Source organism: Macrotis lagotis, chromosome 1, assembly GCF_037893015.1.
Source record: "Macrotis lagotis isolate mMagLag1 chromosome 1, bilby.v1.9.chrom.fasta, whole genome shotgun sequence".
Classification (NCBI taxonomy): domain Eukaryota; kingdom Metazoa; phylum Chordata; class Mammalia; order Peramelemorphia; family Peramelidae; genus Macrotis; species Macrotis lagotis.
The window spans coordinates 31,598,410-31,618,355 of NC_133658.1; the positions used below are offsets into that span (position 1 = coordinate 31,598,410).

General features: G+C 34.7%; 1 pseudogene; it reads right to left on the reverse strand.

Annotated features, from left to right (window-relative positions):
• Positions 1–7,525: 7,525 nt before the first annotated feature.
• Positions 7,526–8,903, reverse strand: LOC141512992 (alpha-enolase pseudogene; annotated as a pseudogene).
• Between the last annotated feature and the right edge of the window lie 11,043 nt (positions 8,904–19,946).

Below are 19,946 nucleotides of genomic sequence, written 5' to 3' on the forward strand. Positions count from 1 at the left end.
GGATTTTTTATGTTTCCCTCACTTTACATGCAAGCCTATAAGGCTACATATAGATTAGTGACCTGGCAACCAAGAACACTTGGTTGAGCAAAATCAGAGAGGGGATCATTCCAAGTTCTCTGACTTCAGAACTAATAATGGTCTTTCCCTTCTACCACAAAAATCTACATGTCATTGAATAAAAGGGCATAATTTCTTCAAAATAATACACAGTAATTTGAAATAATGGAGATGAAAATGGCAAACCATTTCAGTATCTGTCCTAGGAGAACCTCTGAAGGCTTGATAAAGAGTTAAGTCATAACTGAAAAATATCCGGACAACAATAATGTTAGAAAGAATATTAGTAGGAAATCCTTCATACCGGAGTTGTTACTTTATTAATAAAAGTAAGTAATTGTAGATTTCTTAGAGGCAGAAGTAATGGAAAACATACAAGATATGAGGAACAACTTATGTAAAAATACAGGTTATGGAAATGAAAAGTGCTGTAGAAGATGCTCCTAGACATCAAAAACTGTATAAAATTTATATATGACTTCCAGTACTTAGCATAATAATTTATTTCCAATTAAATGAATGTTATTTGATTGATAACTGGAGCAGGGCTATTAGGCCTATTTTACTTGGATGCAACATAGATAAAGGAAGAAAATATGAAATATAAGGAAAGTATGTTTTATCAGATTGGGACAAATTCTCCTCCACCCTTTCTCCTTCACCACCAACATCTATGGGCTGAAAGGAATGTATGCTTATCTAGGTGTACATACCATTGTACACACACACACACACACACACACACACACACACACACACATAAATATAATTCAGTATTTGCATCTCTAACTTACTGTGAATCTGAGTTATTCTATTCTGGAATATAATGATTTCAACCAGAATTAATCACTGAGAAAGAAATTTCAGTTCCTTGACCTTTCTGACCAGTTGCAGGTCCTAGAAATTTAGAATAAACAATAGCATTTATTGATTGATTCAGATCAAAGCAAATTTAAATGGTGACTGTAATCATTTTGTGAGGGAAAACTGCTTATTAAGAGTCCTTTGTGATTGCCATTAATTTATTACTAAGCCTTTTTTTTTTGTTGGGCCAGGAATTTCTGGCTTTTTGTTATGAGTGATAATGACATTAATTTGATTTGACAATGGCTCAAAGAAAACTTTAAATATTTTAAGAAAAGTGGGTCAAAAATAAAGAAAAGAAAACAGTTCTCATCTACTATAATTTCCTGCTTGGCTGAACAACAATTTTCTTCACACCCACTGTACTGCTGATCTGGCATATTGCCAGGAGAGTTCTTTTTTTTTTTAAGAGGAAACTCAACAGAATTCATATTTCAAGACATGTTTTCAGTGTATTTGTTTGTGAATAACAAACCTTTATTACACACCTAGAAGCAATATAGTGAATTGGATATGAAATGGGGTTTGGAGTCAGAAGTCCCTGAATTCAAATCTCACAGCTGAATACTCAATGAGTGATTCTAGGCAAATCACATGACAGTCACCTAGTCAGAGATATAATGAGGATTTATGCAATACTTTACATCTAGTTTGCTATTTGGGATTGTGTGAAGCAGTTCCCAAATGGGATGAAATGGAAGGTCTTAGATCGGTCTGATATACCAGTGTTAGACATCTATTATGTGAAAAGTTCCTTGCTAGGTTCTGGGGCTATATAGAAAGAAACTTTGAAAATGCCTCTACTCTAAGGAGTTTTCCAACTAGGATATATGGAGAACAAATCTCACACAGAAAATTCTCTTTGAACTTAGAATGTGGCAAGCCCCAAGATGGGTAGAGAATCTTATTATATCAAATGAGGAAAATAACCTTCTCAGTTTGGGATGGGGAATTGGGAGAAGAGGCAAGGCACATGCAACATTTGATCTGGGTCTTGAAGAAAAGGTGTCCTAATGATGCTGTTTTTCCAACTTCAGTTCTAGATCTTTCCAGAAAACCAACTGCTCTCACATAAAAGTTTAGACACTCACAGAGGAATGTTATCTTTCTCTTTGTGAATGTTATATTTCTTTTTCTCAAAGAAACCTGATCATATTACAGAGGAATCCCTTACAACAGCTTCTCTCTCTCTCTCTCTCTCTCTCTCTCTCTCTCTCTCTCTCTCTCTCTCTCTCTGTCCTTATATTTCTTGATATCTCTGTAGTCTTTGACAATGCCAATCACTATCTACTTCTGAATAGTGTCTTCAAACTTCCATTGCAATGTTTTCTTATGGTTCTCATACTTTTCCTTCCTAACTTTTTGTTGTTGTGGTTGTTATTGTGCTTTCATAGCTACTAGCAGTAGGTGTCTTTGACCGTTTGGTGCTGAATCCTTTTCTCTTTTCCCTCAATCTCATTCTGTCTCATTGGTCATTATGGATACAATATTTCTGCAGATAATTAACAAATCTATATATCTGGTTTTAATCTCTTACCTATGTTCTAGCTGTGTGTCATCAATAGCCTTTTAGACATCTTGAAATAGTTGACCCATAAACATCTGAAACTCAACCTGTACAATAAAACTAAGTATCTTCCCTCCAACAAAACTTAGCCATATTCCAAAATTTCTCATTATTATGAGGGGATAATCCTCCCAGTCACTCAGAATTAAAATCTCAGGGTGGTCTTGAAACCTCACTCTACATCTACCCTATTTATGACATCTGTTTGCAGACTTTGCCTTTTCAAACTTTATTATGTTTCATATACATCTTCATCTCAGTCCTTACATGGCAAAAATCCCAGTACAGTTTGACATCTCATGTCACCTGGACTATTTCAATAGCTCATTATTGATCTCCGTTCCTTCATTGTTTCAATTCATCTTCCAAATTTCAAAGATCACATCATCCCTGGTCCATCCCCTACTTCACTTGACTTTCTACTATTCTTAGGACCAAACAAAATTCTTTGTTCTTTTACATTTAAATAGTCGAAAATTCATGTTCCCTTCTAACATTTCTATTCATCTTAAAAACTAGTTCATTCCATACCCTGTGACTATATATACATATATGCATATATACATACTATATGTACTATTATACATGTATATGTATATATATATATATTTATTTTTCTTCTTACAGAACATTACGTAACAAAATTATATGCCTTTGCATTGAATATTTCCTGTAGCTTTAATATTCTCCTCAATGTCTTTTACCTTCAATTAAAAAAACCTTTAAACTCATTTTCTACAAGACCCTTCCCATTTTGCCAGATGCTTTTTCCTTATTCTCTGAGATTACTTTTCTTCTCTTGAAAAAGTTATTAGTTATTTGTACAAATCTCTTCCATTAAAATATTAGTGTCTTAATTCAACCGTTCTGTAGAGCAATTTGGAATGATGCCCAAAGGGCAATAAAACTGTGTATACCCTTTAATTCAGCAATACCACTACTGGGTCTGTATCCTGAAGAGATCTTGAAAAACGTCAAAAATTCCACATGTACAAAAATATCCATAGCAGTTCTTTCTGCCATGGCAAAGAATTGGAAATTGGTATGACTGAATTAATTGTGGAATATGTATGAGATGGAACTCTATTCTTTTGGGTTTTTTTTTTTTTTTTTTTGCAAGGCAATGGGGTTAAGTGGCTTGCTGAAGGCCACAGGGCTAGGTAATTATTAGCTGTCTGAGGCCAGATTGGAATTCAGGTTCTCCTGACTCCAGGGCCAGTGCTCTATCCACTGTGCCTCCTAGCCACCCCAAACTCTATTTTTTCATGAGAAATCTTGACGGACAGTATTTCAGAAAAAACTGGAAAGATTTGCCCGAATTGACGCAAAGTGAAATGACCAGAACCAGAAGAACATTTTACACACAAACAACCATATGAGATTATGATCAACTATAATGGACTTGATCATTTTAGTAGAACAATAATCAAAGACAATTTTAAAACACATGATGAAAGATATCATCTGTATTCAGAGACAGAACTGTGGAGTTTAAATGAAAATGAAAGCTTATTATCTTCATTTTTAAAAAGAAAGTATCTTATGTATTATGTAGTTTATACTTTCGAATGTTTTCTTCTGTTTTCATTTGATTATTTTCTCACAACATAGTAAATATGAATCTCTTGTTTAGCATAATTATAAACGTAGAGCATATGTCAGATTGATTTCTGTCAGGGGCCGTGAGAGGGAAGGGAGGCAGGGAGAAAAAAAGTAAGAATCAAAAACCTTGCAAATGAAATAATTGGTAAAAGCGACCATTGCTTGTAATTGGAAAAAAAAACAAATAAGAATATTTATCTTATGAGTAAGGATGTGTGTTATGTTTTAATAATATTCTTTGTATCTGAATTACTTAGTATGGTACCTTGAATATGAGGTAGGCTTTTAGCAGTTTATGAATAGAAAAATTTGAGACCCAAAATTTAGTTGACTGATTTGATCAAATGTGTATAGGAAATTAAAGAGACTGAAATTATACCAGGTCCTTTGACTCCTTTGCCAGTTTTCCTTCTATTCACTTACTATTTTGCTTCTTTTGATATTGTATAGATGTTTTGTCCATGAACCTGAATTCTCGCTGATGTATCTCTTGACTACCTAGCCACTTACCTCACTCTATATCAATAATTATACCTTCTCCAATATAGGAATTTGCTCCATTTATGAAGAAACTAATCTATTTGTAATGCAGTAGGTAAGTCTAAAAGGATGGTCTGAGATTGATAGAAGTTAAGTGACTTGCCTAGGGTCACAGAATTAGTAAGTGAAATTTAAAATTATCTTTGAATGCAGTATGCTGCCTGACTAAGCATATTATGAATTTTATGGATGTTAGAAAAGATTTGTGGCAAAAGCATTGCTATATTTCTCTCCTAAGTGTCACCCTACGTCATGAACTGACAATTACACCTTTCACAGTAAATATCCCCCAGGCATCTCAACATGATCATAGCAAAATTAAATTCATTTATTTCTGCTGATATCCTTCCTTAACTTCCTTGTTGTTTTCAAAGTAACTATTTTCCTTCCAATCATGCAGATTTACCATCTTGGATTCATTTTCTATACTTTTTTCTAATTCACATTCCAGGTTTTGTCAATTCATCCTTTATGGGATCTCCCATTTCCATTTTATTAGTAATTATTCATCTTCTAATCATTCTTCTGTCTAACTTATCCTTCATGCAATTGCCAAAGGGAGATAACTAAAAAAATGGAATATATCTTTACCATTGTCGAAGGGGATTTTCATTGGCTCTCTATTGCTTCTGGAACAAATCATAAATTATAGACCTAATTTGTGCATGTAGTGTCATACATCTTCTAATTCTAGCCAAGTTAATTGAACAATACTGCCACTGGTCAGCTCTACATCCTAGCCACATTAGGCCAACATGTTCTTTTCTATGTTTGCCTTATATCTCCTCCTTCTATCCTTTGGCAGATAAGGAACTCAGAACCAAGGTGATAAAATACAGGTAGAAAATATCAATGAAATTTGGACTGAGCACCTTGACTCCAGAGTCTTTGTTTTTTTTTCTCTTGTACCACATGATCTTCTTTTTCTATTACCATTCTCTGGGCCTCTCAGATACACTCCCTTCTCACCTTTGCCTTTTAGATTTCCTAGTCTCTTTCAAAGTTCTGTTCCACGACTTCCTTCCTCATGAATCTTTTTCTTATCTAATGTCTTATCTTGGAAAGTACTTTGTTTTAACTTCTTACATTTATTTGGAAGTTATAGAAATATATATGTACTATTATATATGTTATTGTATAAATATATATAGAATAGGAACATTTATATGTTTCACTATATCTATCACATATACATGTGGATGTAAATACATACACACACACACATATATATATGTATATATATATATATATATATATATATATATATATATATTTATAGTATTGATCCTTTCTGTTGTTTGCCAAGGAAAAGAATATTGATAAGTAAGATTACAGGTGAAGTATGAATCATTCATTTGTTTGGTGAATGGAAGGCGAGTGGACTTTTAAAAGGATGTGTTGTATTTCTTCTACCCTGAAAATAGAAAAATAATTTTGAGCCTTTGTTTGTGATGACTTGCATTTCCTAACTCCCAAATTGAAGCAGGAAGAAGTTTGTTTGTGTGAGTCTTCAGTGTAGAGGAAAGATGAATAAAAAGAATGCAAATGAAGAAATCAGATGACACAAAAAAGATGGAAAAAACAAATTTTAAATGAGAATTTTGAATGAAGAACCAGCTGAACATAGTCATGCCACTTCCATCTACTATTTCACTGAGTTAAGAAGTGAAAGAAGTATTCTTTTCCAAGAGACTACAGGGTACGTGGCACATAGCAGGTGCTTAATAAACGTTTATTGACTTAAGAAACTGGTATAATGCTTCATCTTATTGCCTTTTCTGCTTCATTCTCTATCTGAACCCTATAGCATCGTTTAGTAGTTTCTCTTTTGTTCTTTAATATTTTTGTTTGTTTTTGATATGTATATATATATATCACATATGAATAGAAGAGGAAGAAGAAAAAGAACAAAGGTAGAACAAAAGAAGAGAAGGCGAAGAAGAAGAAGGAGAAGGAGGAGAAGAAGAAGGAGGAGGAGGAGGAAGAAGGAAAAGGAAAGTTAAAGAGGAGAAAAGGGAGGAAGGAAAGGAGCAAGAGGAGGAGGAATGCAAAGAGGAACCAGATAAAGAAAAAGTACCTAACTGGAATATATTACTATAAATAGGACAGGGAAATAGAAACCCGTTTGCATAGTAAAAATTTTATTCTGACCTAATAGCTCCAAAAGCAAAAGATGATAAGAAAACCTTTTGGTTCTGTTTTTTTTTAAATATTTCCAATATTTAAATTAAAGTTGGGTCCAAGGTTTCATTTAACTTGGGTTTAAAATAAGAGCTATTGCTTCAGCCAGACTCAAGTGATTCAGACAGTTATCCTTAAAATATTCAGATTCCCAGAGGAAGATGACCAGGCAAATCAGAATATTGACCAGGGCAAGTTCATCCTTATATATTACACCATCTACTCATTTCTACTGGTAGGAATTATCTAGACAGAATATAGCACTGCCATGTATGTATGTATGTATAGCAGTAATTTCTGGCAGAATGTATGCATGATTGCTTTTTACACCAGAGAGAAAGTATAGGTTTCTAGAGGTAAGGGATGGTCTAACAATTATTTTTTTTTTCCAGTGGATTACTGAATACTTTTATTCTGCACATAGAAGCCACTAAAGGATCTGGCCCATGGGCTTGTTGGGGGGCTGCATCACAAGTATATGACTCTGAACATCAACACTGGGGGTGGGGGTGAGAACAGATCATTCTATCCAGTCACAAGATTAGGTATTCCAAAAAAGGACCAAATGATCAGGTACCAGAAGAAGCAGTGAGAACACAGAAAGGTGGAAGAGAGCAGGGTGGAGTTATGTAGCACTGATCCCCCATCCCCAAAACAAAACAGGTCTACTATTTGGTGCTGCCCATTCTTTGGAGGACTTCTACTGAGGTGACTGTAGCCTACTAGCTCTGAGGTTTCATGGTCATGGAGCTTACTTGGCCAGAGGGTTTCTGAAGTTCCTTCCAGCAAATTTAGCCTTGCTGCCCAGTTCTTCCTCAATTCTGAGAATTTGGTTATACTTGGCCAAACACTCAGATCGGCAGGGGGCCCCAGTCTTGATCTGCCCAGTGCAGAGACCCACCACCAGGTCTGCAATGAAGGTATCTTCAGTCCCTCCGGAGCGATGGGAAACCATTACTTCCACCCATTGGACTGGGCCAGCTTACACACCTGGAGAGATTCCGTCATGGAGCCAATCTGGTTCACTTTAAGCAAGAGGCAATTGCAAGCTTTCTCATTCATAGCCTTTTCGATGTGCTTGGGATTGGTCACTGTGAGATCATCCCCTACAGCCTGGATGCCTGCTGTTTCAGTAAAATTCTTCCAAGCTTCCCAATCATCCTGGTCAAAGGGATCTTCAATAGACACCACTGGATAGTCCCGGATGAAGCTCTTGTAAAGGTCCCCAAGCTCAGCAGGTGAGATGTATCTGCTGGGATCATCAGGAGACTTGAAGTCCAAGTCATATTTCCCAGACTGGAAGAATTCAGACGCAGCAACATCCATGCCAATTACAACCTTGTCAGTAAAGCCAGCCTTGACAATCGCTTCCTTCAGCAGCTCGAGAGCTTCTTTATTCTCCAGGATGTTAGGAGCAAAGCCACCTTCATCTCCTACATTTGTGGCATCCTGTCCATATTTCTTCTTAATCACATTCTTCAGGTTATGGTAGACCTCAGCTCCAATGCGCATGGCCTCCTTGAAGTTTGATGCTCCAACAGGGAGAATCATGATTTCTTGCATTGCTAGCTTGTTACCAGCATGGGAGCCACCATTGATCACATTCAAGGCTGGAACTGGCAGGATGACTTCTTCATTGCCTGCAAGATCAGCGATATGGCAGAACAAGGAGACACCTTTCTCTGCAGCCCTAGCCTTACAAACAGCCAGAGACACTCCCAATATAGCATTTGCTCCAAATTTAGATATATTCTCAGAACCATCCATCTCTATCATCAATTTGTCAATCTTCTGCTCTACAACATTCAGTTTCTTGCTAATCAGGGTCGGGGCAATAGTTTTATTGAAGTGCTCAACCGCTTTTGAGACACCTTTCCCCATATATCGGGTCTTATCATTGTCTCGGAGCTCCAGGGCTTCATGGATGCCAGTAGAAGCTCCACTGGGTTCAGCAGCTCTGAAGAGACCTTTTGAAGTATAGAGATCAACTTCAACAGTGGGGTTTCCACGAGAGGCAAAGATCTCTCTTGCAATGGTCTTCAAAATCGACATGCTGAATTTCTGGTCGGGGCTGGCTCCGCGGGGTTCGGAGGAGAGAGACCAAGGGTCTAACAATTATTTTAATTCTTTTTTTCCAGCTCATCTCGAACACCATTTCTTCTCAAAGGAGTTTCCTGACATACCTCCTTGTTAAAGATATCCTCTCACATGCGAATTTGCTTTGTATTCTTGTATACATGTTGATCCCCAAGGGAGAAGATTAGCTTCTTAAAGGTCAGGATCCCTTTTGTTTTCATTTCTGTATTACTCTAAAACTCTGGCTACTGCCTCACACATTACTTAATAAACAGTTGTAGGATGGAATTGAACAAGGGAGAATTGAGGGTAATGATCAATTCTTTCTAAGTACCCAGAAATTTATTGTAGCAATGTATTTTTACAAATCTTAACTCAATTTTCTTACTGGAAGGAGAAATCAGTAACTAAATATTAATTCATTTCACAGATGAGGCCTAGAGATTCATTGTGGTGAAGTAACTTGCCCTGGAGCTTATGACCCTTAAAGACTAAAGCTAGGACTTGAACCCAGGCCATTTTCATCCAAATTGACTTTTTCCCCATTTGTATCACCATATCTTTTCAGAATAAATCCCATTTCACACAGATTTACATTGAATTTTGCTATTACTTTTGGAAATATGATCTTTGAAGGAAAGGCTCTTTGATTCTCAAATACAAAAAAATCTCTCTTTTAAGAAAGCACACAACCTTTCCTCATCACATATATAAGGGAAAACCAATAATTTTCTAATGAAATATTAATGATAATACTCCAAATAGGCCCTAAAATTAATGACAGGCAGCTCAGGTTATTTTTATTTTCAACATGAAATCTTAAAAGGCTGAAAAACAAGGAGGGTGTCAATTCAGTAAAAAGAACACACTAGTTTAAAGCTCTTTTTTCTTCTTACCAATATTCCCCAGCAAGAGTACAGGTTATTATCTGACTTCTCAGAGAAATTGTCCTGACACTTTGTGAAAAATGCTTTCCTTTGTGGGGGGGAAAACATTCAGCATAACCTAAGGTCAATAGTGGAAGAAATATTGACTCCCACTGGAGTTTCACAGAATCATTGCATTATTGAATCACAGTTAAGGAACTCATAATAGAAAACTCATGAATACGGATAGATGTTGTAACTATTCATGGGAGATGCAAAATGGATTCTATGATTTTTCTTTGAGTTTCATGTTGTACTCCCCTATGATCTAGTATACTGCAGACTATATATCAGTTACTTAGTCAATAAAATATTAAAAAAATAAAAAAACTCAATGCTTATATAGTGTTTACTAAGTCCCAGATGCTGCATGAGATGTTTTTTACTATTATTAACTCTTTTGATTCTCACAACAATGGGAGGTTGATATGATTATTTTCCCCATTTTATAGAGGAAATTGATTCAGAGAACTCAAGTGACTTGTCCAGGTTTACACAATTAGAAAGTATTTAAATTCAGATTCTCATCACTCCAGGCTCAGAAATCAATCCATTGTGCTTCCAAGCTGTTTCCTAATAAATAAACAATTATTTATTGAATACTTCCTACAGCCTTATGCTAAGTTCTGAGAATATAAATACAAGTCAAAAGAAAGTGTCTCTACCTTAAAGAACTCACTTTCTTTTTTTGTTTTTGTTTTTGTTTTTTAGATTTTTCAAGGCAGTGGGGTTAAGTGGCTTTCCCAAGGCCACACAGCTAGATAATTATTAAGTGTCTGAGGCCAGATTTGAATTCAGGTACTCCTGACTTCAAGGCCAGTGCTCTATCCACTGCACCACCTAGTCACCCAAGAGCTCACTTTCTAATAGAAGAGAGTAGATAAAAAGGAGTTAAAAGAAGAGGAAGAAGACAAAGAGTTGGAAGAGTTTACATACAAGACTATGGTTTCAAAGACTGGAGAGTCCAAAGTGAAGAAAAGTAGAGGATGATGGACTTACAGCTTTCTACTAGTGGTGTCAAGTGAAAGGGAAAGAGTATGGGAGTTATTCTAGAGTGACAAGAGCCCTGGGAAATAAGAAGAAGAAGAAAAGCAGGGATGAGAGAGGAATTGGCTATTCAAGTCCTTTTCTCAAAAGGAACTGACCAACTGCAGGAGACCCCAGGACCACAAAGATGTTCCAGGGTGAAATGTGGAGGCTCTTTAGCTGAGACTTGAAGGAGACCAAGAAGAGTTGAGTCAGCAATGAAAGTGAAGGAATTCCAGTCATGAGAGATTTAAACTAAAAATACATATGTTCCAGAGATGGGACATCCTATGAGATGAACAGCAAGGAGGTCTGGACAAACATATCAGAATAGGAACCGAGTATCAAATTTATATTGAATCACAGAGAACACATGGAAGAAAGTAAGGTATGTTTAAAAAGAAAAGTGAAGAGGTAAGAAAGAGTGAGGAAATGAGAAGTTTTTTAAGGTCAAACACAATGTGCCATATTTGATCATGGAGGCAAGAGGGAGTTACTGGAGTTGATTAAGCGTGGAGAAGGGGGAGGGAGAAAGAGGGATATGGTCAGACCAGTAGTTTAAAAAGATCAATTTGACAGCTGCATGGTGGTTGTTAAGAAAATATTTCAAGCAAGGAGTTCAGGCAGCAGGCTTTTGCATCCAGACCTGAGATAATTAGGACCTGTCACAAACTGGTAGTGGGTCAGTGGAGTGGGAAGGCAAGGGAAGGGAATCGAATAAATACTTATTTAACCATACAATGTTCCAGATACTGTAATAAGAGCTTTTACAAATATTACCTTGCTTGATTCTCAAAATATCACTGAAAGGCTGATGCTATTATTAATCCCATTTTACAAATGAGGAAAATGAAGCAATGAGAGGTTAAATGGTGTATGAAGTCACAGCTACTAAATATCTGAGGTCAAATTTGAATTTACATCTTCCTCACTCCAGTACTCTATTGAATATGGTACTAGATGACTTTGGGAGAATCAGGAGATCAAATGGGATAGGAAATAATATTACAAAGTGGACACTATAGGAGCTGAAAACTGATTAGACTGGGGGAGTCAAAGATAATACCTGGGTCACTGGGAGGACTTATTACCATAACACTATGTTAATAAGGAAGAAAGAGATGCTTGAAGAAAATGATAATGAATCAAGTTTTGGAAATAAGACCTCCATCACACACCATACAAAAATAAGGTCAAAATGGGTACAGAATTTAGACATAAAGAGTGATACTATAGATAAATTAATAGACCAAAAAATACTTTGTTTCTCTGATATATGGAAAAGGGATAAATTTGTGATCAAACAAGATTTAGAGGACATTATAAACTGCAAAATGATCGATTTTGACTATATTAAATTGAAAAGATTTTGCACTAATAAAGCCAATGATGCCAAAGTTAGAAGGAAAGCAGAATCCTGAGAAAAAATCCACACAACAAAGAGTTCTGATAAAAGTCTCATTTCTAAAATATATAGAGAATTAGGATATAGTTTTCAAATGAAGAAATTAAAGCTCTCTCTCTCTCTCTCTCTCTCTCTCTCTCTCTCTATATATATATATATATATATATATATACTATATATATATTATATAAGGTATATATATATACATTATATAATATATATAATTGTATATTATATACATATATACATCTATAAAATCATATGAAAAATGCTCCAAATCACTATTGATTAGAGAAATGCAAATTAGAAGATGAGCAATGTTGAAGAGGTTGTGGGAAGATTGGGACAGTGGTGCATTGCTGCTGGAGTTGTGAACAGATCCAACCTTTCTGGAATGCAATATGGAACTATGTCCAAAGAACAATAATACTGTTCATCCCCTTTGTCCCAGCAATTCTAATTCTAGGACCATATCCAGAAAAAAAGTTGCAAAAAAAAATGAGAAAAGTCCTACATGTTCCAAAATATTCATAGCAGTCTTTGTGTAGTGGCAAAGAACTGGAAATTGAGGGGATGCCCATCCATTGGGGAATGGATAAACAAGGTATGGTACATGAATACTATGGAATATTATTATTCTATAAGAAACTATAAATGGTCAGACTCTAGAGAAGCATGGAAAGAATTACAGGATCTGATGCTGAGATAAGGGAGAACCAAGAGAATAATAACATTGTGAGATGAACAACCATTTGATGGAAGTATCCCATCTCGACAGTCCAGAGAGCTAGGACAACTTTTTTGACTGGTTATGGACTATATTATCTACAAACAGCAGAAGAAAAACAAAACACACGGAAAAAAAGCCACCCTGCTGAAGCTGATGAACACTTTGTAAAAATTATCTCTTATGTATCTCTTTCCTTCAATCCTAATTCCTCATGCCAAAAATTATTAATTTGTAAATATATTTAAAAATTTATATGTAAAAATGCTATCCTGATGTTCCCTCCTGAGGCGGAGGGGAGTAAGAAGGGAGGGGGGAGGGAAATTTTGTAACTTGGAAATATGCATGTACAGTTTGATAGTGTTCTGACTGGATGTTTGGAGAGAGGGTAAGTTTGTACAAATAGATCTGATGATCATTTGCATAGAAATGATCATTGACTCTTTTGGAGCTGTTGAAATCATCATGTGAAATGATAAAGAGGTAAAGGGAGTTTGGGCAGCATCTTGGAGTAAACTTATTGGTGTCATCTGGATAAAGTTTCAGCAGAGGAAACATAAAAGGAGATTTCAAGGAAGGAATACTGAATCTCACCTGGAAAATATGGAGAAAAGACCATATCCAAGAGAACATGGTAATTGATTAAATTAAATAGGGCTGAGAATTAAAGATTGAAAAGTTCTATGAGTTGTGGCAGTTGAGATCATTGACAACTTTGGAGAGGACAATTTCAAATGATAAATGAGATCAGAAGCCAGACTGAAAAAGTTCAGAAGTTGGCAGGAAAAGGAGTGGAGTAACCCATTTTAGACTATCCTGCTAAGGAGTTTAACCATGAAAAGGAAGAGAAAGATAAGAACAAAGAAAACAGGAAGAGATGGAACAAGTGATGGTATTTCAAGAATGGGGATTACATGATTTTACAATTATAACTTACATCAGATTGCATACTGCCATAGGGAGGGGGGAATGGTTAATGGTAGAAACATGTGGAATTCAAAAGCTTGCAAAAAGATCAATATTGAAAACTATCTTTTCATATAATTGAAAAAATAAAATAATAAAAAAGAATAGGGGTTCCAATATGAATTGGGCAATAAGAAAGAAGTCAGTAGGGGAGATATTGAAGATAAGCCCTAGAATTATATAATAAATTGAACCTAAAAAGGAAGGAATATTTTCTCCAATGTTCTTTGGGATTGTAGCATTCAGTTTCATTTTTTGTTCCACCTGGTTGCATTTCAGTTTTGTATTTCGTTTTGATCTTTCAAACACTTCTAGGAATTCTCTCTATTCATTCTATATTTCTATGTTTTAATATTATATTGCATTCATGAACCACAGTTTCTTTAAATATTTTCCAATTGATGGTGATATTTTCTTTCATTATTATTTAAGACAAACATTTCTGCTATGATCTTTTTATATTGGACATTTTTCTTCATTCTTGAAATTCCAAGAGCATATGATTATCAGTAGAATCCCTGGACTTCATGGCAAAGACATTTTTATTTGCTTTTTTTAACAGATGATACAAAATTGCTTTCTAGAATATTGGTCTAATTCTTTGGCTGACTAAAAGTTTATTTGTATACCTGTCTTAGCACAACTCCTCCAACATTAATGACCTTTTTAAAAATCTTTTAACAATACCTCTGAAATAAAACACTGCAATTATTTTTAATTTTACCTATTATTGAAGAGGAAAAAAATTTTTTGTATATTTGGTGATAAATGACTATTCTTTTGATACCTACTTATTCACATTCCTGTAAAAGAACAATTGTTCTTTGGGGAAATACTTCTAATAAAATTTTCTCTCATTTGCCTATATATTGTAAATTACAGAGTCATCAGAGATGGTTGATGCTAAAATTTGGAAGTATTTTTTCCCAATCAATTTTTCATGCCCTTTGCATCTGAGTGGAATTGATTTTATTCCTGACAAAACTTTTAAATTTATGCATAAAACTTATTTTCTCTTTTGAAATGTGCTTTTTTTTCTATTTGTTTAAAAATTCTTCACTTAATGTTCATCAATTGGGGAATGGCTTAACACATTGTAGTTTATGTACATTATGAAACACTAGTGTCCTATTAGCAAATCAGGAGGGATGGGAATTCAGAGAAACCTGGGAGGATAAGTATGGACTGATGCTAAATGAGATGAGCAGAACCAGAACAATGTACACCATAACGATAAAATAGGGTTGATGATCAATCTTAATGGACTTGCTCATTTCATCAGTACAACAATCAGGGACAATATTAGGGTATCTGTGATGGAGAATACTATCTGTATCCAAAGAAAGAATTGTGGAGTTTAAACAAAGACCAAAGACTATTACATTTAATTAAAAAAGTTTGCTCATTATGTAATTTTTTATCTTAGGATGTGCTTAAGAAGTGATTATTAAATCCAATTGAATACAGATATATTTAAGCATTGAAAGATATTAGGGATTCCAATGACTTGAAGAGAGAAGAATTCTTAAGCCCACATCAAGGGAAGGGGCTAAGCAAATGATTGGTAAGGAAAAAGTCAAAAATGATCAGTTCCAGGGAGATGAAAGAAGGTAGTAGATATACCATCTAGTAGCTTTCTATTTTAAGTCAGCATTTCTGTTTATTGGGTTCCAGGCTCAGTTCTTTCTATTTGCTAATGAGCTCCTTCATTATTAATGACCCTCATACCTACCCAGTTGTTTTACTCCACAATGAATGAAAGTCAATTGTCCTCATACAGCCAGAAGACCTGGGTTTCATGTAGTAATGGAACTTTAGTAATAATTCTAAACAGCATGGTAAATACTTGAGAGATATAAACTTGTTGGAGTTCATGGAAGGCAGGACAGATTGTTCCTAATGGGAGAAAGACAAAGAAGTTTCCTAGAGGATGTAGTCTTTGATCTGGTTTATAATGATGGATAGGATCTCAGATGCTAAAGATAGCAGGGGGGAATGCTGAATATTGTCAGAACCATGTGAGTGATAGCAGGCTAGTGGAGGATGGTAGAGGTGATGACAGTATGACATGTTCTTCTTTTCTGTTATCTTCAAAGTACTTTTTGTGCCAATTTATACCTAATCTGGGCTCGTTTTCATTTCATTTCTTGTTCCTGCACAGTGGGGATGTAATATCCAGCAGTGTATCCATTATAACAAATTCCCATTACAACAAATAGCTTGGATGTCCTATGGGGTTCTTCATAAAGGGATTTCAACATTACAAGAAAAGAAATTCATGGTGGTTAGGTACATAGGTAGATGAAAATTACTTCTTATTCTGGCATAACTGCATGAAAAACAGAAAGAAAAAAAGGAAAAACTGAGGGTTGGACATTTTACAACCTCAGTATACTTGGAAACAGGAGAGAAGGGTAATGGAAAGCACATATCTTCCTATCGAAGACAACAACACTAATCAGAGACTGTGTTGTGGTGGTGAAACTGTGAGCCAGGATGGATAGCTGTTGCCAAAGAAAGGGTGAATTGGGACAAGAACTCAAGTAAAAAAACAAATTGTTGGAATTTGTAATGGACTTCCAAATTAATTCACTAGTTTTTGGAAATGAATTCTGTTTTCCCCATTACAATGGCCCTTGAGTTGTGTTCTTCAATTGAAAACATAACACCAGCCCACAGATGCCAGAGGCCTGGATGTGTAAATTGAACCCACTAGAAGTATTAATCCCTTGTGAGTATGAGTCCTCTGTGTCTCTGTTTGATCTTAGGATTTAGAGTTAGTGGGAACTTTAGAGATCATCTAGTCTAACACCTTCTTCACTTCTCTGAGGTCATTTATCTTTATTTGCAAATCAGTCAATAAATATGGAGTAATGAAAGTTGCCAGATTAAATCAATTATAGAAAATCCATGCATTAAGAGTAAATCTATAGAATCTTAGTCTGCAAAATGTCTATTTCTCTACAGATATACACTATGCCAGAATTTTTAAAAATATATTTCTGTATCACCAATAAAAAATATTTTTAAAAAAAGCTGGTCCCAAGGAGCTACATTTAATTTAAAGAATATAGCATCAGAACATAACACCATACGTTGGAGTTGGAATAATATTTTCTCCAATATTTTATTTGTGAAAGATAATTTCATGATAAAACATATTTAAAGTTTATCTAATCTAATCTATTTTACAGTTGTGGAAAGTGAGAACAAGAAATAGGCAATTTTACAATGTAAAGTATGAAAAAGTAATACAAAAAACATTTGAAGAGAAAAAGTTCATAATAATGGTGTAGAGGTAGAATATATACTAATGCATATTTACACATGCATTTAAATATATTGCTAGATATTAGATAGAAAGAAACATAGATGATTGATAAATTGAATTGTTATTGATGTGAAAATGTGGTATATCAGTGGTTTAAAATTCAAATAGAAACATAACATGAAGGCAGCATATAGACTCAGAAAAGCACAAATTAACATATTATATTATATTTTATTTTGTCAATTGTTTAACAATTACATCTTTCTTTTTTGAACTCTTTTGGAAGTTTTGCAGGACATAGACCATAAGCAAGACCCCTCCATGGTAGATGGATTGAAAAAGGAATATTCTTAAGGAAAAGTTTGAATCTGAAAATAATGACAATATTCTAGAGGAGACATTGTAAGCATCTGAACTGCAATAGAAGCCATGTTACTAGAGAAAAAGGAATGGTTGGAGAAGTTGTGAAGGTGAACTTGCTATGGCTGGGCAACTGACTTACTGTAGAGGATGAGCAAAAGGGAACAAGAAAAGATAACTCCAAGAATAATTCCAAATATGTGTGATTGAAGAAAGACTTGTGCTATCAAGAGAAATGGAGAAATTTGGAAGAAGGTTTCACAGTAAATAATGATTCATTTTGGAGTATTGAGTTTGTGACTCTGTTTATCACTGAGATAAGCTTGCTGTAATAAAGATGGACTTTTGCAGCAGGGAACAATTTAGGATTTTTCATTCCATTGGAAAACATCACCCAACTCAGTTTTTCTTCTTCCTGAATTTTGGGCACATTTTTCATAAGCAGAATATATCAAAATTCAGTTTGTAGCCAATCCATACCTATTTTGGGTAAACCTCATGTTTAGGCCCTCCATTAAAATTAAGATAGGGATCCATACACTCAAGAAACTTGAGATCTTCCTCAATTTTATCTGAACTTCATATCAATGGAACAAGTGAACTAGCCAATAATTATTCCATCAATTATGTTGCCACATGACCAGCCTAACTCATATCTTGCTCATTTTCCCAGATGTCATGCTCTTCTTTGATGTTCTTTTTTGATTATATATTGTATCCTTATCACTCATCCATCATACATCTCTCTACCACCTTCAATGTGATATTTCTCAAATGTTTCAGTGATTTTAATATTCCATAACAAAATAAAATGAATGACATGTAGAATATTACTATTGAAAGAAAAAAAGATCAACCTTTATTTTTGAAGAAGTATGAGGTCCTTAAAGGAACTCTATGTCTTCCTAAGAGCAAATCAACTACCCATTTAATCCTAGATTCAATTTACTGTCCATGTTTATTCTCTGTCTAGTTCAGATATACTCATGGGTCAGCTCAATACCAATTCATTTAACTGACCTGTCTATGCTTTTGTAAGACATTTCCTAATGTAGTTTCTCATGCCCTAGAATTTTCCATTCTCTACTTTCTACTGTACCTAAGGAAAAAAGGAGAAAAATGTGCCTTTCCCCCTTACTGAGGGTCTTGCTTTCTGCTCTCCCTGTGATCTATTGAGAACTGATATAATTACAAATAGCTCATAATAAATTAGCATATTACTATTCCACATGTATCTTTGCATTGCCACAGGGGACTTATCAAGTACCTGCATTTTATTTCAATTGAATTTGGCAAATATTTATTAAACTCATATATGTATATGTATATATATATATATGCATATATACATATATACATATACATATACACATACATATACATATATATACATATATATATATATGAGATGTTTCAGCATCAGAGAGCAGCATTTGCAAAATTTCTTGGGATTGTTTTTGTTGTTGTTTGCTTCTTTGCTTGGTTGGTTTGGTTTTATCTTTATCTTATGGCACTAAACCCAGAGTCTACTATGTAACCAGTTCTTAATAAATGTTGGTTCATTAATAAATTTCTTTGAAAATCATCTAATGGAGCTTCTAGATGGAGCAGTGGATAGCATAGAATTACCTAGCCTTGGGCAAGCCATTTAACCCCATTGCCTTGCAAAAACTAAAAAAAAAAAAATCATCTGGCCATATAGAGCCAAAGATCTGAGACCAATAGATTTGCATAAAGCCATTCCAAAAGCATTTAAATCAGTGCCTATATTTCATTTTATCTTTGCAGCTTCTCTACCTAAGTGTAATATCTTTGACATAATAGGTGCAAAATACATGCTGGTTGAATTGCAGTGGATTCAAAACTTCCAGTTGATAATGACCTTCTCATTCCGATCTCATATAACACTTTGTAATGGATTTCTCAAGTGTTCTTATGGTGGAATATCAAGAATTAAAACTATTTGTGTGGCTGTTTGCATTCTCCAATTTATATGATCTGGTCTTTTGTTTTATCTAAACTTTGTACATACAAAGAGATTTTCTCAGAGATGGTACATTAATTAATCAATTTTTATTCCTCTTTTTAAGATTTGTAAATCCCATATAACATCTTAATACAGAAATGAAGAATTTACATAGCCCCTTAATGATGGAGATTTTATAAGCTATTAGGGGTTAGATCTGCTAGAATATAAACTTCTTGAGGACACAACTTTTTTCTTTTCTTTTTTGTCTTTATATTCCTAATGTAGTTGCTGAAACATGGACCTTTGATAAATGCTTGTTAGCTGATTAATGAATGTCTAATTGAATGAATGACCCCACAATGAACCAGTGCAACAAATCAGTAAGCAAAGATTCTTGGTTCAATTC